The sequence below is a fragment of the Anomaloglossus baeobatrachus genome, chromosome 6 (assembly GCF_048569485.1).
Source record: "Anomaloglossus baeobatrachus isolate aAnoBae1 chromosome 6, aAnoBae1.hap1, whole genome shotgun sequence".
Lineage (NCBI taxonomy): Eukaryota > Metazoa > Chordata > Amphibia > Anura > Aromobatidae > Anomaloglossus > Anomaloglossus baeobatrachus.
In genome coordinates, this window is record NC_134358.1 from 92637825 (window position 1) to 92655887 (window position 18063).

Here is an 18063-nt window from a genome sequence, read left to right on the forward strand (position 1 = left end):
GGCAAAACTTTAGAAATTCATCATATGCAATATTGTGGCACTATATTCTCAATCTCTCACATGTAGCAATGACCTAATTTTCTCTGATTAAAATCTGTGAGTAGGGATGAGTGAAAATAGACTAAGTACAAGAATTGTACCGAGAAAACAGTTGCAGCATGCTATGAGTGCAATGCGATCCTTGTTTCTCTCGCACCCATTCAAGTCTATGGGGCAAGAGAAAAATCGCACTGCACTTGCAGTACACTGGTGTACCGCGAGTGCAGGGTGAGAATGGCAATAGCCGGCAACAGAGGAGAGAGTGAGATAAAGCCCTCCCTCTCCTCTGCAACGCCGTCCCTCCCCTCCTCAGTGCTGGCCCGCCCCTCCTCAGCGCTGGCCCTCCCCTCCTCAGCGCTGGCCCGCCCCTCCTCAGCGCCAGCCCTCCCCTCGTCAGCGCTGGCCCTCCTCTCCTCAGAGCCAGCCTGCCCCCCGCAGCTGTGGTCTGATCGCATGATCGGACCTCAGTCCCAATGACACTCGCATGACACTCGGCTCCCGCTGTGCTGCCAGCGTGTGCCGAGTGTCATGCGAGGATTGCAGTAGTGTCCAAGTGGCTCCGGCCTAACAGAACAGATGGTATCAAGATGCGCTAAGATTTATACTGCCTTAAGGCTGCTTTACACCAGACACTCTATCGTGCGATAGATCGTCGGGGTCACGGTTTTTGTGACGCACATCCGGCATCGCTGGCGATGCCGGCCTGTGTGACACCTCCTAGCGACGCAGTATTGCTCACAAATCGTGAGTCGTGTACTGCTCGCTAGGTTCCATAATATCGTTTAATTTAGTTGTTCATCGTTTCCGGGGTAGCACACGCCGCTCCGTGTGACACCCCGGGAACGATGAACAGCAGCTCACCTGCGTCACGCGGCCGCCGCCGGCTATGTGAAGGAAGGAGGTGGGCGGGATGTTTACATCCCGCTCATCTCCGCCCCTCCGCTTCCATTGGCCGGCGGCCGTGTGACGTCGCTGTGACGCCGAACGTCCCTCCCACTCCAGGAAGTGGACGTTCGCCGCCCACAGCGAGGTCGCACGAGAGGTAAGTATGTGTGACGCGGGTTACTGACTTTGTGCGACACGGGCAGCGATTTGCCCGTGACGCAAAAAGGACGGGGGCGGGTACGATCGATTGTGAAATTGCACAATCGGTCGTACCGTGTAAAGCAGCCTTTAGTCTGGGGTGGAGTCCTGTTCTGCAAGGCAGCTAAAACAAAGTAAACTTCACTTCTCCATCAGGGATCATCGGTCCAGCACCCTGGGCCTTTGGCATTTACTAGGCTCCACACCGTGACATTATATGAGGCCCTAGTAACTAGTGCTCATGTGAGATCTTCACATTGATTCCATCACATGTTCATGATGTCACAGGGCATTGCAAAGACCAGAAGTCCCAAAGATGATGCACCGAGGATTTGGAATGAAGAAGTAAAAACTGCCCTGGTCCAGCTGCTATGGAGGACTGGACTGGACAGCAGACCAGAGCAGCACAAATCTTTTCGCTCAACTCTACTGTTCATGTTCATGTAATATATTTACGGGCCGTGTCCTTTAGATTTAAATCTGCTATTTATAAGCTGCTCTTTGCTTTGGTTCAGGGGAGCCTGAACAGAGGGCGTAGGGAAGGGAGTTTCCATGATGGGATGACTCCCTTAAAAAAACAATACAGAGGGAAAAATTGGATAGCTGATTCCAGAAAAACATGGATACCTTATACATTTTAGAGAAAATACAATGGCTTCATCCTAATTCCAAGCAATAGACATTATATTACTTTGACGCCAACAATAAACACATGAATACCTGAACTTATCCAATGCTAAAAGTTATACTGACTTTCTGGCCAGACCAATGAATATGGGAATATAGACATGCATTACTGCTATTGTACCGCCCCCATGTCAGCGGCCGAGCCGCTCGGATCCGGAGCCGTGGTGGCTCGAGGGGTCTCCGGATCCGGGGGGGTCCACGCGAACAGTCGAATTAATAGAAGAGGGAGGATATGTACAAGGGAGATAGAAAGTTCGTGACGCCACCCACGGTGCGGGGTAATGTGAGAGACCACCGCTGCTGTTGGGGAGCCCGGTGATGATGTTGCAGCAGCAGGATGTTTAACCCCTCCGTGGGTAGGGGGTTTGTGTCCCGGGGCCCGCTGGATGGTTGGTACTTGGGGTGCCGTTGGGGATAGGAAAAGGGTTTCTCAGTGTACTCACTCAGTCCAGGAATAACAACACCGACAGCTTGTAAACCAGAGTTCAGAGCACCACTGCAGCTTGTAGGGAGCACGCTTGGGTCCATGCCCTTGGTGTTGCTGTTAGCCTGTGGCCCTTTCCTTGGCACCTTTGTCTCTATTTTAACCCTAAAGTATGGAACTCTTTGGGTCCCGCTCACCCGTATGGCTAACGGAGTGAGCTTGCTCTCTGGGTTCACGCGTAGGATTTCTTTGGACTGTATTGGGAATGTCCTATCCCATTGGTGTGCTAGTACCCCGATTTTGGAGCGGGTTGGGGATGAATCTTGAAGTCTTCACCCCCGTTGGGTAAATTACCGGAACGTATGAAGCTACTTTCCGGCCTAGGGTCCACGTACCCCGTTGTGCCCTGGCCTCTGCCCGGTGATAGCTCAAGGCTGCCAGCCGCCCTCCTCGGCAGTCCATGCCCCTTGACACAATCCCCTGCGACCGGGGTTCTAGCTCCTACCAGACCCAGACCAACGTCTGCCACCTAGTACCTACAGAAGCCCTGCTCCAGGCCGGTGACCTCTCCCTCGCAAATAGTCACCTCAGCCTCCTTCCTCTCCTGGCTCACTTCACACTCTCCCCAGGTCGACTGTCACTTTTCCACTTTCTCCTACCAACCCCCCATATGGGCGGCCCTATTCCCTTCAGGCCCCCCAATGGTGTGTCTGGTGGGTACAGTGTAAAGTGTTCCTAGGATTTTAATTGGCTAAGCTGTTAGCAATGTGAAGCCCCATTACCTTCAGGTCACCTCAGGGTCTCCAGGGACTTCACGTGCTGGGAATCTTCCGACAACAGGTAGGTCAGGTTAACTTCAATGCGGACGCCATTCTTTCTGCGTCGCTGCTCACCAGGTTCTCTCTGCACTCCCTCAGTTTTGTTTCTTCCAGCAGACCGGTGACTTCCCGCTATCTCGGGACAGATCCGCCCTCATCTCTCTTGCTCGCAGGGTTCTCGGATTGCCACACTTCTTCGTGGGTGGTTACTACTTTTTGCGCGGGCTGCTGTTGTTTCTTGGCACGCTTTCTGTGGTGGCAATATGGCGGCTCTTCCAAATTTTCAATCGGACCGCCAGGGCACACTGTCACCTGTCTGAACAGGCCTAGTCCTGATCCTGTTCGTGATGCCAGATGTATAGCCCCATTACCTTCAGGTCGCCTCAGGGTCTCCAGCAACTTCACGTGCTGGGAATTTTCTGACAACCGGTAGGTCAGGTTAACTTCAATAGGAATCGTGATGCCATTCTCGGTAATTGCGGTCAGGGGGTGACCGCCACTGCAGTTTAGAGAGCGTCTGGGGCTGATGGTAAATGCAGTCTGATGTTATGGCCTCCCAAGAGTGAGGCTGGCCCTAGGGGCTCAGTGTAAGGGTGTAGTACCACAGGTCACAGAAGAACTCACACACAGGCAGCAATGTCTTTCAGGGTTCTTACTCACTTTTTGCTGGTAGAGTGAGATAACCCGAGCGATGCTATGGTGAACCAGGTGGAACCAGGTATCCTTCAGGCTGATCCAGGGGTGACTGCTGACTCGCCTTCCTAGCCCTTCTAGTTTTGAGGTGACCCCGACTTGGAGTGCTCCGGGATCACCCAGGGAAGTTGCAACTGCCTCTTCTCCCCTTTCTGGCCCGTTTGCTGACAGCGTGGACCAAGTAATCCTGGCTGCTTGCCTTCTTTTACTTATGGGCCCCTTCATTGTCGTTGATGCTGCGGACCCTGTGTGGTTCAGTGAGGTACATCCAGCACCCTCACCAGCAAGTTTAGCAGGCCGAGTAGATGGGTTCCTACTCTGGGGACCTGTTTCCCCGTGCGGGCCTGGCCTACCGGTAGTCCTCTTACTCAGCCACCTCTTCACTAGGTGGTTTTCAGGCAGCCCCACTTGGTAGCCGCTTTCCCCCGCCAGCAGCCTCTACAGGTGCAGGGTCTGACAGTGTCCTACTCTTCTGCAATACACCTCAGGCACAGCTGCTTCACTCCTACTTGTCTGACTGCCACTGCACAACTCCTTAGTTCCCAGTCCCACTACCCACCACTAGCTGGGATGCGAGGGCCACGCTCCCTCCCTGGGTCTGTCTGTGTGTCCACACCCTAGTCAGCCTTTGGGATTACCTGTTTGTACTGACCCAGCATGGGTGCAGTACTCAGTGGTGCCTGACCAGGTCAGGGGTGCCACAGCAACACCAAAGAACCAGGACCCGTAACCAAGGAGGGTGGATACTGTGCAGAAGGGCAGATTGCACAATATCCTGTGACGACCTGATAGGCCAGGGCGTCACACTATGAAAAAGAACATATAAAAATTGACATACTTAGCACACAAAATTGGCCAGATTTTATGTGAGCCCAACAGCCAGCGGCAAGGCGAACTCATTTTTGTTGGGTCATCATCAATCTAATGCCTCTGTTTGGGTTAAAAAAAAACCCCTACATTTTATAGGCAGATAGGAACTTGCAAATGGAGAATTAAAATTGCCTGAGGCTGAAGTGCAGGAGGGCTCAATTAGAAGGCATAATCCTGTAGTCTAAGAAAAAGACTGATGGCACATCCCATCTTTCTAATGTGAACAGGTGTAAACTGAATATGAAACAAAGTTACAAAAAGGAGACAGTATGGAACAATGAATATAGGAATATAGACATGCATTACTGCTATAAAAAAACATGTAAAAATTGAGATACTTAGCACACAAAGTTGGCCAGATTTATGTGAGCCCAACAACCAGCGGCAAGGCGACCTCATTTTTGTTGTGTCCCTATCGAACTAATCACTCTGTTTGGGTTTAAAAATTTTTTTACATATTTTTTTCATAGCAGTAATGCATGTCTATATTCTCATATTTATTGTTCTATATATCTTAGCACTGCAGTGTGCAACTGTCTTCTTTACTCCTTTCCTCCTTTTGTTACTATGATTCATATTCATTTTGTCCCTGTTCACATTAGAGTGATAGGATGTGCCATCAGTCTATTTCTTAGTTTTCTGGCCAGACCAGCTAGTCACAGAGAACCGCAGTGAATATCATATCCCAACACAAATTCCATTTGAAAAAAATTAAATGTTTTTTTGAAGAATTTATGACCAAACAGTAATTGCTTTTCTGTTAAACAATATTAATTTATTTAGTTTCTTGTTACTTAGCGGAATATATGCACAATATACACGGAGCTTAGTATTTTGCAGAAGCTTTGCTTCGACAGGCGCAGTGTAAGAAAACATCTACATTCTTTATAACCATTATCTTTCTATAAATGACCTTTTTTTTGCAGCAGCAGCAGGCCTTTATTTATCTTTGGTGAATGATGGGCTGCATTGGAAATGGATGAATGACCCTGATGGCACACATTCTGTCCTGCTGTCTTAAGATAACCTTTCCTTTACTTTGGCTAACAGCTTTCTCACCTCTATTTCATTGCATCGGACAAAGCAAACAAGAGGAAATAATTTAAGCCCTTCTTGGTAATCTATCAGAGGGAAAATTATCTATTATTTTTTTCTTGATATTTTCATCTGTATTAAAAGTAAAAATCTTGAAATTTTCACTGTTGCTACTGGAGCTTTTTAATTTTCTAAGTTCCTGTTGGTTCCAGAAACAACACATATACATTAGCCACAATGAACATATTCTTAACCTATCTGTTGTTTTAAGGCATCTCATGAGCATGTGTAAAGATTATTGTTAAGGAAGGGGCAGCTGTGACATCACCTCTTCAGAATAGTGGATCCTGTGTTATGAGCTGTGTCAAAAAATATTACTGATCATTAGAGATGAGCGAACCGGTCACGGTTCGGCTCGAGGTCGGTTCGCCGAACGGACCTCCCGTTCGAGTTCGGCTCGTCGAACGTTCGACGAACCGAACTCGAACTGCATAGGAAACAATGGCAGGCAATCACAAACACAGAAAAACACCTAGAAAACACCCTCAAAGGTGTCCAAAAGGTGACAAACAACTCACAACACAACACAAACACATGGGAAAGTGACAAGGACATATACTCATGTGAAAACAAAACAGCTGGACAAGGAAAAAGAGGAGGACACACAGATATATGAGTATATGCAAAGAAACATCGATTCCATTATTGTGCAACTTGAGCCCTGCTCATTTTAGGCTTCCAATCTGGATAAATTGCCTGAGCTCGCCACGTACGCCTTGGGGATCTTGTCGTGTCCTGCAGCCAGCGTTCTCTCGGAACCTGTCTTCAGTGCTGCTGGGGGTCTGCTGGCAGATAAGCACACGCGTCTGTCCACTGACAATGTGGACATGGCTCTCAGAGGACTTTTCTTCCCCTGGGTCAGCCAGGGGACGGGAAAGGCATGCGTATTTTTGAGAGTGCTTCATGCAAAGCATCTTTTTCTTTTTCAAAAGGGGGCTCAACCGATGCCAGTCAAGTGGGGTGTGTGTGGCCCAGTTAGTGGCAACGAAGGAGACTGTGGTTGGAGTCCCCTCGCTTTTCAAAAAAGAACCAAGATGAACAAGTCATGGCTCTCAGAGGACTTTTCTTCCCCTGGGTCAGCCAGGGGACGGGAAAGGCACGCGTATTTTTGAGAGTGCTTCATGCAAAGCATCTTTTTCATTTTGAAAAGGGGCATCAACCGATGTCAGTCAAGAGGGGTGTGTGTGGCCCATTTAGTGGAAACGAGGGAGACTGTGGTTGGAGTCCCCTCGCTGTGTCTCTAAAAGAACCAAGATGAACAAGTCATGGCTCTCAGAGGACTTTTCTTCCCCTGGGTCAGCCAGGGGACGGGAAAGGCACGCGTATTTTTGAGAGTGCTTCATGCAAAGCATCTTTTTCTTTTTCAAAAGGGGGCTCAACCGATGCCAGTCAAGTGGGGTGTGTGTGGCCCAGTTAGTGGAAACGAGGGAGACTGTGGTTGGAGTCCCCTCGCTGTGTCTCTAAAAGAACCAAGATGAACAAGTCATGGCTCTCAGAGGACTTTTCTTCCCCTGGGTCAGCCAGGGGACGGGAAAGGCACGCGTATTTTTGAGAGTGCTTCATGCAAAGCATCTTTTTCTTTTTCAAAAGGGGGCTCAACCGATGCCAGTCAAGTGGGGTGTGTGTGGCCCAGTTAGTGGAAACGAGGGAGACTGTGGTTGGAGTCCCCTCGCTGTGTCTCTAAAAGAACCAAGATGAACAAGTCATGGCTCTCAGAGGACTTTTCTTCCCCTGGGTCAGCCAGGGGACGGGAAAGGCACGCGTATTTTTGAGAGTGCTTCATGCAAAGCATCTTTTTCTTTTTCAAAAGGGGGCTCAACCGATGCCAGTCAAGTGGGGTGTGTGTGGCCCAGTTAGTGGAAACGAGGGAGACTGTGGTTGGAGTCCCCTCGCTGTGTCTCTAAAAGAACCAAGATGAACAAGTCATGGCTCTCAGAGGACTTTTCTTCCCCTGGGTCAGCCAGGGGACGGGAAAGGCACGCGTATTTTTGAGAGTGCTTCATGCAAAGCATCTTTTTCTTTTTCAAAAGGGGGCTCAACCGATGCCAGTCAAGTGGGGTGTGTGTGGCCCAGTTAGTGGAAACGAGGGAGACTGTGGTTGGAGTCCCCTCGCTGTGTTTTACATGCTTTTAGAAGGGCATGACATGGCTTGGAGGTTGACTTTCATCATATGCAAACTGTTGGCTACCAAAATGCTGCCTTTCCAACAACTGTGGTTATAGGCAATGAGGAACATACTGATGAAGATGAGACGCAGATACCCGATTGGGATGACAACTTAAATATTCGGTCAGGGCAAGAAGAAACTCGGTCTGAGGGGGAGGGGAGTGCAAACACAACAATTGATGATGAAGTTCTAGATCCCACCTACTGTCAACCCACAGTCAGACACTCGAGGAGGTCAACAGAGGCGGTGGAGGAGGATGCAACTGACGTCGAAGTAACCTGGCGCCTTCCTGGACACAGTCGGAGCACTGGTAGCACGTTTACACCTGCATCCTCAGCCACCACTCTGCCTCTGAGCATTATTCGGGGTGGATCAACAGGTCGCATGGCCTCTAAGCCTTGCCTAGCCTGGTCCTTTTTTGACATAAAAAAAGATCGCCCAAATTATGTGATCTGTAACATTTGGCATGGTTATCTTAGTAGAGGTCAAAACCTCAGCAGTTTGACAACTTCTTCCATGAATCGTCACATGAATAAATATCATATGGCCTGGTGGGAAGCTCACCGTGCTGCAATGCGGCCTAGTGGAGCCAACCATCCACCGCCTGCCCCTTCCAGGGCATCCGCGCGCTCGTCATCTTCTAGGACTGTGGGGACAGCTGTCACACCTGTTTTTCCACCCACAACTTCCACCACTGTAACCGCAACAGGCAGTTTGCTTGGTAGGTCGTCAGTTGGTTTGGAAGGGGAAACAAGTGAGTGTGTACAGCTCTCTCAGACATCGATAGCACCAACTTTGGATGAAGGCAACATCATGTCTCCGCCTGCACTTTCCTCACAAAGCTGCATTTTTCCAGGGACACCCTACTCAACACCGTCTACACACAGCAGCCAGATCTCTGTCCCTCAGATGTGGTCAAATAAAAGGCCACTTCCTGCGACCCATGACAAAGCGAAGAGGTTGACTCTATCCCTCTGTAAGCTGTTGGCTACAGAAATGCTGCCTTTCCGCCTAGTGGACACACAGGATTTTAGAGACCTTATGTCTGTCGCTGTGCCCCAGTACCAGATGCCTAGTCGCCACTACTTCTCTAAGAAAGGTGTGCCCGCGCTACACCAGCATGTCGCACACAACATCACCGCTTCCTTGAGAAACTCTGTGTGTGAACGGGTGCATTTCACCACCGATACTTGGACCAGTAAGCATGGACAGGGACGTTACATGTCGCTGACTGGCCACTGGGTAACTATGGTTATAGATGGTGAAGGGTCTGTTGCACAAGTCTTGCCGTCCCCACGACTTGTGTGTCAATCCTCTGTCTGTCCAAGTTCCGCCACTGCTTCTGCATCCTCCACCTCATCTGGGTCCTCCACCTCCGCCCCAAGCCTGCCTGGTCAGGCCACCAGCGTTCTCACTGCGCAGAAGGAATCACGCACCCCTCATTACTATGCTGGCAGCAGAGCGCAACGGCATCAGGCGGTCTTTAGCTTGACATGTCTTGGGAATAAGAGTCACACAGCTGAGGAGTTGTGGTCAGCTCTGCGGTCCGAGTTTAATAAATGGTTGTCTCCACTCAACCTGCAGCCTGGTAAGGCCGTGTGCGACAATGCTGCAAACCTGGGTGCGGCACTTCGCCTGGGCAAGGTGACACACGTACCTTGTATGGCTCACGTGTTGAACCTTGTCGTCCAGCAATTTTTAACACACTATCCCGGCCTAGATGGCCTTCTGACCAGGGCACGGAAACTGTCTGCAGTGCTCACTTCCGCCGTTCAACCGCCGCAGCTGAGCGACTTGCATCGCTCCAGAAGTCTTTCGGCCTGCCGGTTCATCGCCTGAAATGCGATGTGGCGACACGCTTGAATTCAACTCTCCACATGTTACAGCGACTGTGGCAGCACCGGCGAGCCCTGGTGCAATACGTCATGATGTATAGCCTGGGCCAACGAGATGCAGAAGTGGGGCAGATCACCCTGATGGAGTGATCTCAGATCAAGGACCTATGCACCCTTCTGCACAGTTTCGACATGGCGACGAATATGTTTAGCGCTGACAATGCCATTATCAGCATGACGATTACAGTCATTTACATGCTGGAGCACACGCTAAACACAATTCGTAGTCAGGGGGTGGGACAACAGGAAGGGGAGGAACTACAGGAGGATTCATATGCGCAAGACACAACAACATCACCAAGGTCCAGACGTTCATCATCACCAACGCGGCAGGCATGGGACCATGGGGGACAGGGATCAACAAGGGCGCATGGTAGCAGGCGAGATGTTGAGGAAGGTGCAGGAGGACATGAAGATATGGAGGACGAACTGTCCATGGACATGGAAGACTCAGCAGATGAGGGGGACCTTGGTCAAATTTCAGTTGAAAGAGGTTGGGGGGAGATGACAGAGGAAGAAAGAACGGTTAGCACCTCTATGCCACAAACACAGCGTGGACTTGGTCCGCATGGCTGCGCAAGACACATGAGTGCCTTCTTGTTGCACTACCTCCAACATGACCCTCGTATTGTCAAAATTAGAAGTGATGATGACTACTGGCTTGCCACACTATTAGATCCCCGGGACAAGTCCAAACTTTGTGACATAATTCCACCCATAGAAAGGGACGCACGTATGCAGGAGTATCAGCAGAAGCTGTTACTCGATCTTAGCTCGGCTTTTCCACCAAACAACCGTGCAGGTGAAGGGAGTGATTCTCCCAGTTGTAACTTGACAAACATGGGACGGCCTCGTCATCTTCAACAGTCTACCCGTACCAGTAGGACCGTATCTGGTGCTGGTAACAGCAATTTTATGGAATCTTTTCATAATTTTTTTAGACCCTCCTTTGCAAGGCCACCAGAGACAACAAGTGTGACACATAGTCAACGGATGGAGAGGATGATACAGGAGTATCTCCAAATGAACATCGATGCAATGACTTTGCAAATGGAGCCTTGCTCCTTTTGTGCTTCAAATCTAGAAAAATGTCAAGAGCTCTCCAGTTACGCCTTGAAGATTTTGTCGTGTCCAGCTGCCTGCGTTGTCTCTGAACGTGTCTTCAGTGCTGCTGGGTGTGTGCTGACAGATAAGCGAACGCGTCTGTCCAGTGACAATGTGGACAGACTGACGTTCATCAAAATGAACAAGTCATGGATCCAGAAGGAATTTACTACCCCTGTGTCATCCTGGGGAGAGTAAATGCTTGTGGATTTGGAATGTGCTTGATGCAAATCAAAACATCCTGTTTGCAACTAGGGCACAAGTGCTGCCACTGATGGGGTGTCTGTGTGCCCAATTTTGGGAAAAAAGGTAGACTCCGCTTGGAGTAACCCTTGCTTGCTGTGTTTTTTAAAAATGATACAAGATGAACAGATCTGAAGGCAAGATGAAGGCAACATCATGTCTCCGCCTGCACTTTTCTCACAAACCTGCATTTTTCCAGGGACACCCTACTCAACACCGTCTACAGACAGCAGCCAGATCTCTGTCCCTCAGATGTGGTCAAATAAAAGGCCACTTACTGCGACCCATGACAAAGCTAAGGGGTTGACTCTATCCCTCTGTAAGCTGTTGGCTACCGAAATGCTGCCTTTACGCGTAGTGGACACACAGGATTTTACAGACCTTATGTCTGTCGCTGTGCCCCAGTACCAGATGCCCAATCACCACTGCTTCTCCAAGAAAAGCATGCCCGCGCTACACCAGCATGTCGCACACAACATCACCACTTCCTTGAGAAAATCTGTGTGCGACAGGGTGCATTTCAACACAGATACTTGGACCAGTAAGCATAGACAGGGTCATTACATGTCACTGACTGGGCACTGGCAAACTATGGTGAGAGATGGAGAAGGGTCTGCTGTACAAGTCTTGCCGTCCCCACGAGTTGTTTCAATCCTTGTTCTGTATGTAGAAGTTAATACACTGCTTCTGCCTCTTCAACCTCGTGTGGGTCCTCTACCTTGGCGCAAACCCTGTGTGGTCAGGCCACCCTTCCTTGCAACTGCGCACAAGGACTACCACACACCTCCTTACTATGCTGGCAGCAGAGCTCAATGCCATCAGGCGGTCAAAGTTTTACTTTGAAATGTATGGGAAATGTGAGTCACACCGCTATTACAGAGAATAGTAGTCAGGCAGGGTCAAAACATTAATTGAGGAACAGGAACAGAATGGGACGGCCAGGACTTAATCAGAAAACAAGCAGAGGTGAAATGCGTATCGGCCAACAAGGTACATAAACAGCAAGCAGGAAAAGTAGTCAGGTAACAAGCACACAAAATCATAAAACTGAACTGGGGGTAAAATTAACCAGAGGTTCGTAGCTATGTCTGGCAGTGGTCTGCAGACAGGATGGGCATAAAAAAGGGTGTGGTGTCTTCCCATTGGTTGTAGCTGAATGATGGTATTTCATCTGTGAGATACCCACCAGCTACATTCAGCCAGAGATTCTGCATCTGTCAAGGTAATGCAGCCCAGTGGGTGAGCATAACCTGCGTCCACCTGCGCCGCTGGCATCGACTACTCTCCCATCATCAGCACTATTCATGAAAGGAACACGTTGTCACCTGGCGACCGGAGTACAAATTGACGGAGCGGACTCCGTTGGTGACTTAACAGCCGTGTGCGTCAATGATGCAAACCTGGCTGCGGGCCATCCTCAGGGCAATGTGACACACGTGCCTTTTAGGGCTCACGTGTTGAACCGAATTCTCCAGCAATTTTTAAAACACCATCCCGGCCTACATGGCCTTGTGCAGCGGGCACGCTCGCTATGTGCTCACTTCCATCGTGCGCACACAGCAGCTCAACAACTTTCATCACTCCGGAAGTCTTAGGGTCTGGCAGTTAAACGCCGGAAATGCGATGTTTCGACACGCAGGAATTGGAATCTGCACATGTTGCAGCGTGTGTGGCAGCACCGCAGAGCCCTGCTGAAATACGGTAAGACATATAGCCTGGGATAACTTGATCCAGAGGTGGTGCAGATCACGCTGCTGGAGTGGTGTCAGATCAAGGACCTATGCACCCTGCTACACAGTTTTGAAATGTCGACGAAGATGTTTAGCACTGGCAAAGAAAGCCATGGAACCCATAGGGTGGAGGGGCGACATGACTAGAGGGAAGGGAAGGAGTGATGGGGTTAATGGAAACAGGAATGGTTTGTTTATAAGGCAGAATAGAGGGATTGGTGGGTAGGAGGAGTTCCCTGGAGGAAGAGGTGGGACAGTTGAGGGGTGTAAGTAAAGGACTTTGACTTACCCCCTCTCTCTTGACTTCCGGATATGGAACGATCTGACTGGAGAGGTTCCTATAAGGTGTCAGGACGTCACCTTCTATTTCTCCATGGAGGAGTGGGAGTATTTAGAAGGACACAAAGATCTGTACAAGGACGTCATAATGGAGGTTCCCCAGCCCCTCACATCACCAGACTTCCGGATATGGAACGATCCGGACGTGCGACAGGATTGCTGCTACCCGGGACCAGCGAATTCATCATGGCAGTGCACGGGCCCCTGGCAGCGCGGTCCCACGCCTTGGCTGCTGGGGGTTAACCTGTTGGCACTTTCCCCTCGCTCCCCTGTCAGCTGCGGGCGGCGTCCCCCCTCCCTCATATCTCAGGTACTTGCCGTGTGCGGGGGGAGCGAGGAGGAGATGTGAGAGCCCCTTCGGGGACCCTCCGCGGTAGGACGTGGGCAGGGCAGTACTCAGCTGCTGCTCCGGCCGCGGGAGGAATCTCCGTCCGGGCCGCGGCAGCCGGGAGGGGGGCGTGGCTTGTCTGCGGCCTATTTCCGGTCCGAGCCGCGGCCTGGATTGCTGGATGCGGCGGCTCCCGGACGGGGAGAGTGCCCGGCGGTGACAGAGGCCAGCTTTACCCCTCGCGGACGGTGGGGGGGGCCGCGGAGCTGCAGCCAGTGGTGGGTCCGGCACCAGGGCAGGCGGGCCTGGGGCGACGGGTGCCCAGGAGGCGTCGGTGAGTGGGGGTGACGGCAGGGGCCCTGCGGTTTCTGCTTGGTCACCCAGATCAGGTTGCAGCTCCCGGCCGCGGCGGTCTCCCCCAGGAGGGGGAGGGCCCAGCGGACAGAGGCTTTCATGGGGCCCAGGAGGGCTGGATGCGGCGGCTCCTGGCCAGGAGAGCGCCCGGCGAGGACGGAGGCCAGCGTTACCCCCCTTCCCCCGTGGGTGGAGGGGGGGTGGCCGGGGGGCTGCAGCCAGCAAGGGGTCCGGCACCAGGGCAGGCGAGCCTGGTGCGACGGATGCCCGGGAGGCGTCGGTACGTGGGGGTGACGGCGGGGACCCTGCGGTCCCCGCCTGGTCACCCAGAGCAGGCGTGCAGCTCCCGGCAGCGGCGGTCTCCCCCAGGGGGGCGAGGACCCGGCGGACGGATGCCTTCTGGGCCCAGGTGGGCAGGAGGCTGGCGGCTCTGGATGGGAGTCTGCTGGCAGCAGGTCGGGCCACAGGTACCCCCTGTCCTTGCAGGCAGCAGGGGGGGTCGGGCCAGAAGATGAGGCCCGCGGTGGCAGCCCGTGGGTCAGGATGGTTTCCGGGGTTGTCGCCGCGGGACAGAAGATGGAGCTTGGAGGATGGTGCCCACGCGGCGTACCAGGAGGACGGCCGTGGTGGTGGCAGCGCTTCGGCGGCGTCTGCATTACATGAGCCAGAGGCGGTCGGCTCCAGCGAGGAGGAGGAGGAAGCAGCGACGGAAGAATCAGACGTCTGGATGGCGTGACTTTTATTCCGGGATACGCCGGGTCGCGGTCGGGTGAGACGGCCGTGGATTCGGCAGGGTTGGGGCGCAGTTGGTGGGGGGGGCGGCTGCGGACACGGCAGCGCCAAGTGGGTTTGTGTTTTGACAAGGTATGGGGTTTACTGCAGTGGTATACGGTTGTGGAGAGTGCGCATGCACCGCCGGCGGCATGGACGGGAACGGTGGGTAATAGGCGCAGGTGCGGCAGGCAGAGTGAGGGCGCATGAGGCGGCAGGGGAGCATTTTCGGGCAGAGGCGGCAAGGGCTGTGACAGAGTGAGTGGTGAGGAGCGAAGAGGGGGATGAGGTGGTGCATTGGGCTGACAGTGGTCAAGTGTGAGAGTTATGGGTGCTTCAAAGGCCCGCTGGGGGGGGGCTCACTTGCTGGAGGATGTGAGGGATAAGATTTGAATGGGGGAACGTGTAGCAATAGTTTCGCTGCTCCCCCTGGAACAGTTTCACCTGGATTAGGTTAAGCCAAGTGATTCCAGGAAGGATAAGTAGAGGGAGGGGAGCGCCGGTGGAGGCTCACCCCTCGTACATTTGCAACGTGGCTGCGGGCATTTGCGTTTTTGGCAAGGGTATCGGGGGAAGGAATTGGGTAATTGGTTCGGCATGGTTCGGTTATATGGATCCATTTGGGGTGGCTTGTTTAGGTCATATGGCGGTTTAGTCTGGCTTCAGTACGCCGTGTAATTTCAGCAAGGGAAGGTGTTGCGTGCCAGTATGCGGTAGGAGCATACGGGCACATCCTTATGGCTGCAGTGGATGGCGGCTCCTAGTCAGCCCCCCCCCTTTTGGGGGGTAGTTGGCTGTTCGGGGCGTGGAACCCCGGCGACACGGTCGATGAGGGTTTTTTGGGGGGAATAGAATGATGGGTGGTGCAGATTTGGCGCGGACGGTTGTCTTAAGCATACGTGTTGGGTTGTGGTAAGGAACATAGTAATTCTGCGTCTTTCTATTTATATTGGTGGATCTTTGCCTCCTTATTGGAAGTTTGTGCTGGGCGAGGGGACACCTGGTGGTTGTCAGTGGAAAGAGGGGTCAGGACGTGGCTTTGGGCAGGATGGGTGGGCCATTCGGGGCCCTCCTTGTCATGATTGGGTTTCTCTGTTGGTGGGTAGTGCCGGAAATGAGCTGTATATAGATGTATATATTTCGGCTTGTTCAAAACGTATCTTATCTGGAGGAGTCATCGGTGTATGCCTGCTTGGCTCCAGAATTGTCGGCGGTTTATTATGTGTCGTTGGACAGAGGGTGGGATTTGGTAAAGGCGGTGAGCCGTGGAGCATTGATGGCAAAGGTGGATTTGGAGGCGGCATTTAGGTTGTTACTGGTCCACCCTGCTAGCTAGCAGTTCTGGTGCTGCGGTGGGGAGGGGAGTTATTATTATGCTGATCGGTGGGGGCTAATGGGTTTTGTCCCATTTTATGTTCCGTTGGGGGCGGTTATTTCTTTGTGGAGTGGTTTGTGCGTGGTGTGTCCCAGCTTACACCTCTTATTCATTATAGGTTCATTCTCTTTACATCGGGTTGGCGGGTTGATGATTCGTTGAGGTTGTTTGTTTCATTGCAGATGGTGGTGGATACTCTTTTGGGCCTGTTGGCGCAGGCGAAGACTGAGGGTCCAACGCCAGTGATACAGTTTGTGGGGGATAAAGTTTGATGTTATGGTCAGAGAGGTAGGATTCGTGGGTAATGGTGTGGTCCTATGGGCTGCGATAGAGGCAGTTAGGTCAGCTAAGATGGTGCGGTTTCAGGCGGTGCAGTCTTTGCAGGGGCGGTCGAACCACGGGTGCAGAGTTACGCCGCTGGGGGGCGTGTCTGCTGGACGGCTGGCGATGGCTGCGCCAAGGGTGCAGCCATCGGATCATTTGTGTGTGGTCACGAAGGAGATCAATGACGATCTGATGGTGTAGGAGGTTTTTTCTTACGGCGATTTAGTGGCCGCGGATTGTGGCTGGGTAAGGTAGTGCCTGATGGAACGTAGCTGCGGTACTCGGATGCAGCGGGTCCAGTTGGTTTTCTGGTTGGGCATTGTGGGGTAGCGCTTCCAATCGGTGGTAGTAGTCGGGTTGGGGAGGTTGGCAGTTTTTCCAAGAGGAAGGTGTGCTGTCATTCTGACTATCAGTTGGTGGAGAATTCGATTAATAGTTGGTTTGCTAATCCTGGGGCCAAGGGTGGCGTACTTGCGACAGTTGGTTTCGCAATTGTATGCGTTTAAAAAAGAAAAAAAAAAAAAAAAAATGGTATGCGTGGCGCAACCAGTACTGGGGTTCGCCAAGGGAATAGCAGCTGCTTTGTTTCCTTCCAGTTCTGCAGGTCTCGGGAGTTGAGGCCGCGTAACAGACGAGGTGGGCACGGTGTGTCCTGAGGGCTTGTGGAGTCTGGTGTGGCTGTGTTGGGGAGCGGCTCGGTGCCCAGTGACTGAGGTTATTTGGGGCTGATATCCAGAAGTGTGGGTGGCGCGGATAACGTTGTTTGGGACAATGTGTGAGGAAGGCCCGGTGGAGTATTTGGTGGGGGTGTTGGCAGTGGTGATTAACGGTTTTCAGGCTGCTAGGCCGGCGTCAGCAGTGGAGCAGAGGGTGGCGGCTGTGGCTGTCTTGTTGAGGATTAGATGTGGAGAGATGTTTTCGCAGGATCTTAGTGCGCGGCAGGCCTTGAAGGGTTTGGTCGTAAGGGTGTGAGGCAGCGGGATACAAGGGTTCGTCTCCGTTGTTTTGTGGAAGCGTTTGGTGAGTGATTTGTGGTGGCTATGTTCATCTGAGCACGAGCAGGTTTTGTTTCCCTTGTCCAAAACGGTTTGTGTTAGCCTTTTGGGAGGCTTTGAGATTGTGGGGTTGGTCAGCCCATCTACGGTTAGGAGCGGAGGTTGGATGTTGGAGGATGTGTCCGAGGTGGTGCAGTGGGTTGAGCGCCGGCTTTGTCGCTCACCGAATCAGATTAGGCGGGTGGTGAAGGTTGGTGTTGTTATACGCGGTCCCGGGTGCGGAATTTATGTTGTGAGGACGCCCAGGATCATTATTGTGTCGCGTTTGTTAAGGTACCATTTTGTGGCAGCGCTGCAGACTGGATTGCAGGTGGCGGGGGTGGGCGCCCGGAATACTACGGGTCGTCTTCCTTCTGGATTGGGCTTCCACGGAGGCCCCTCGGTGGGCTCAGAAAAGGGGTGGTGAGAAGTATTGGGAGGTGGGAGTCCTCTTGTTTCGGTGTTACGTTGGCCTCAGTTGTTATCGGGTTAAGGCCAATGGGGGCGTTTGAGTCTTTTGGGAGTGGAATGGGTTGGCGTAACAGGTTGGGGTTATCTGTGGGTTTATAACCTCTGGGTTTTGTGGTGAGGGTGTGCCTCATTTGGATATTTGGGCATTCGTTGGTTCTCGGGGCCTCGACGGTCTGAGGCTCGCCCAAATTTTGCCAGTGGGGTCTGGACGGGTCGATG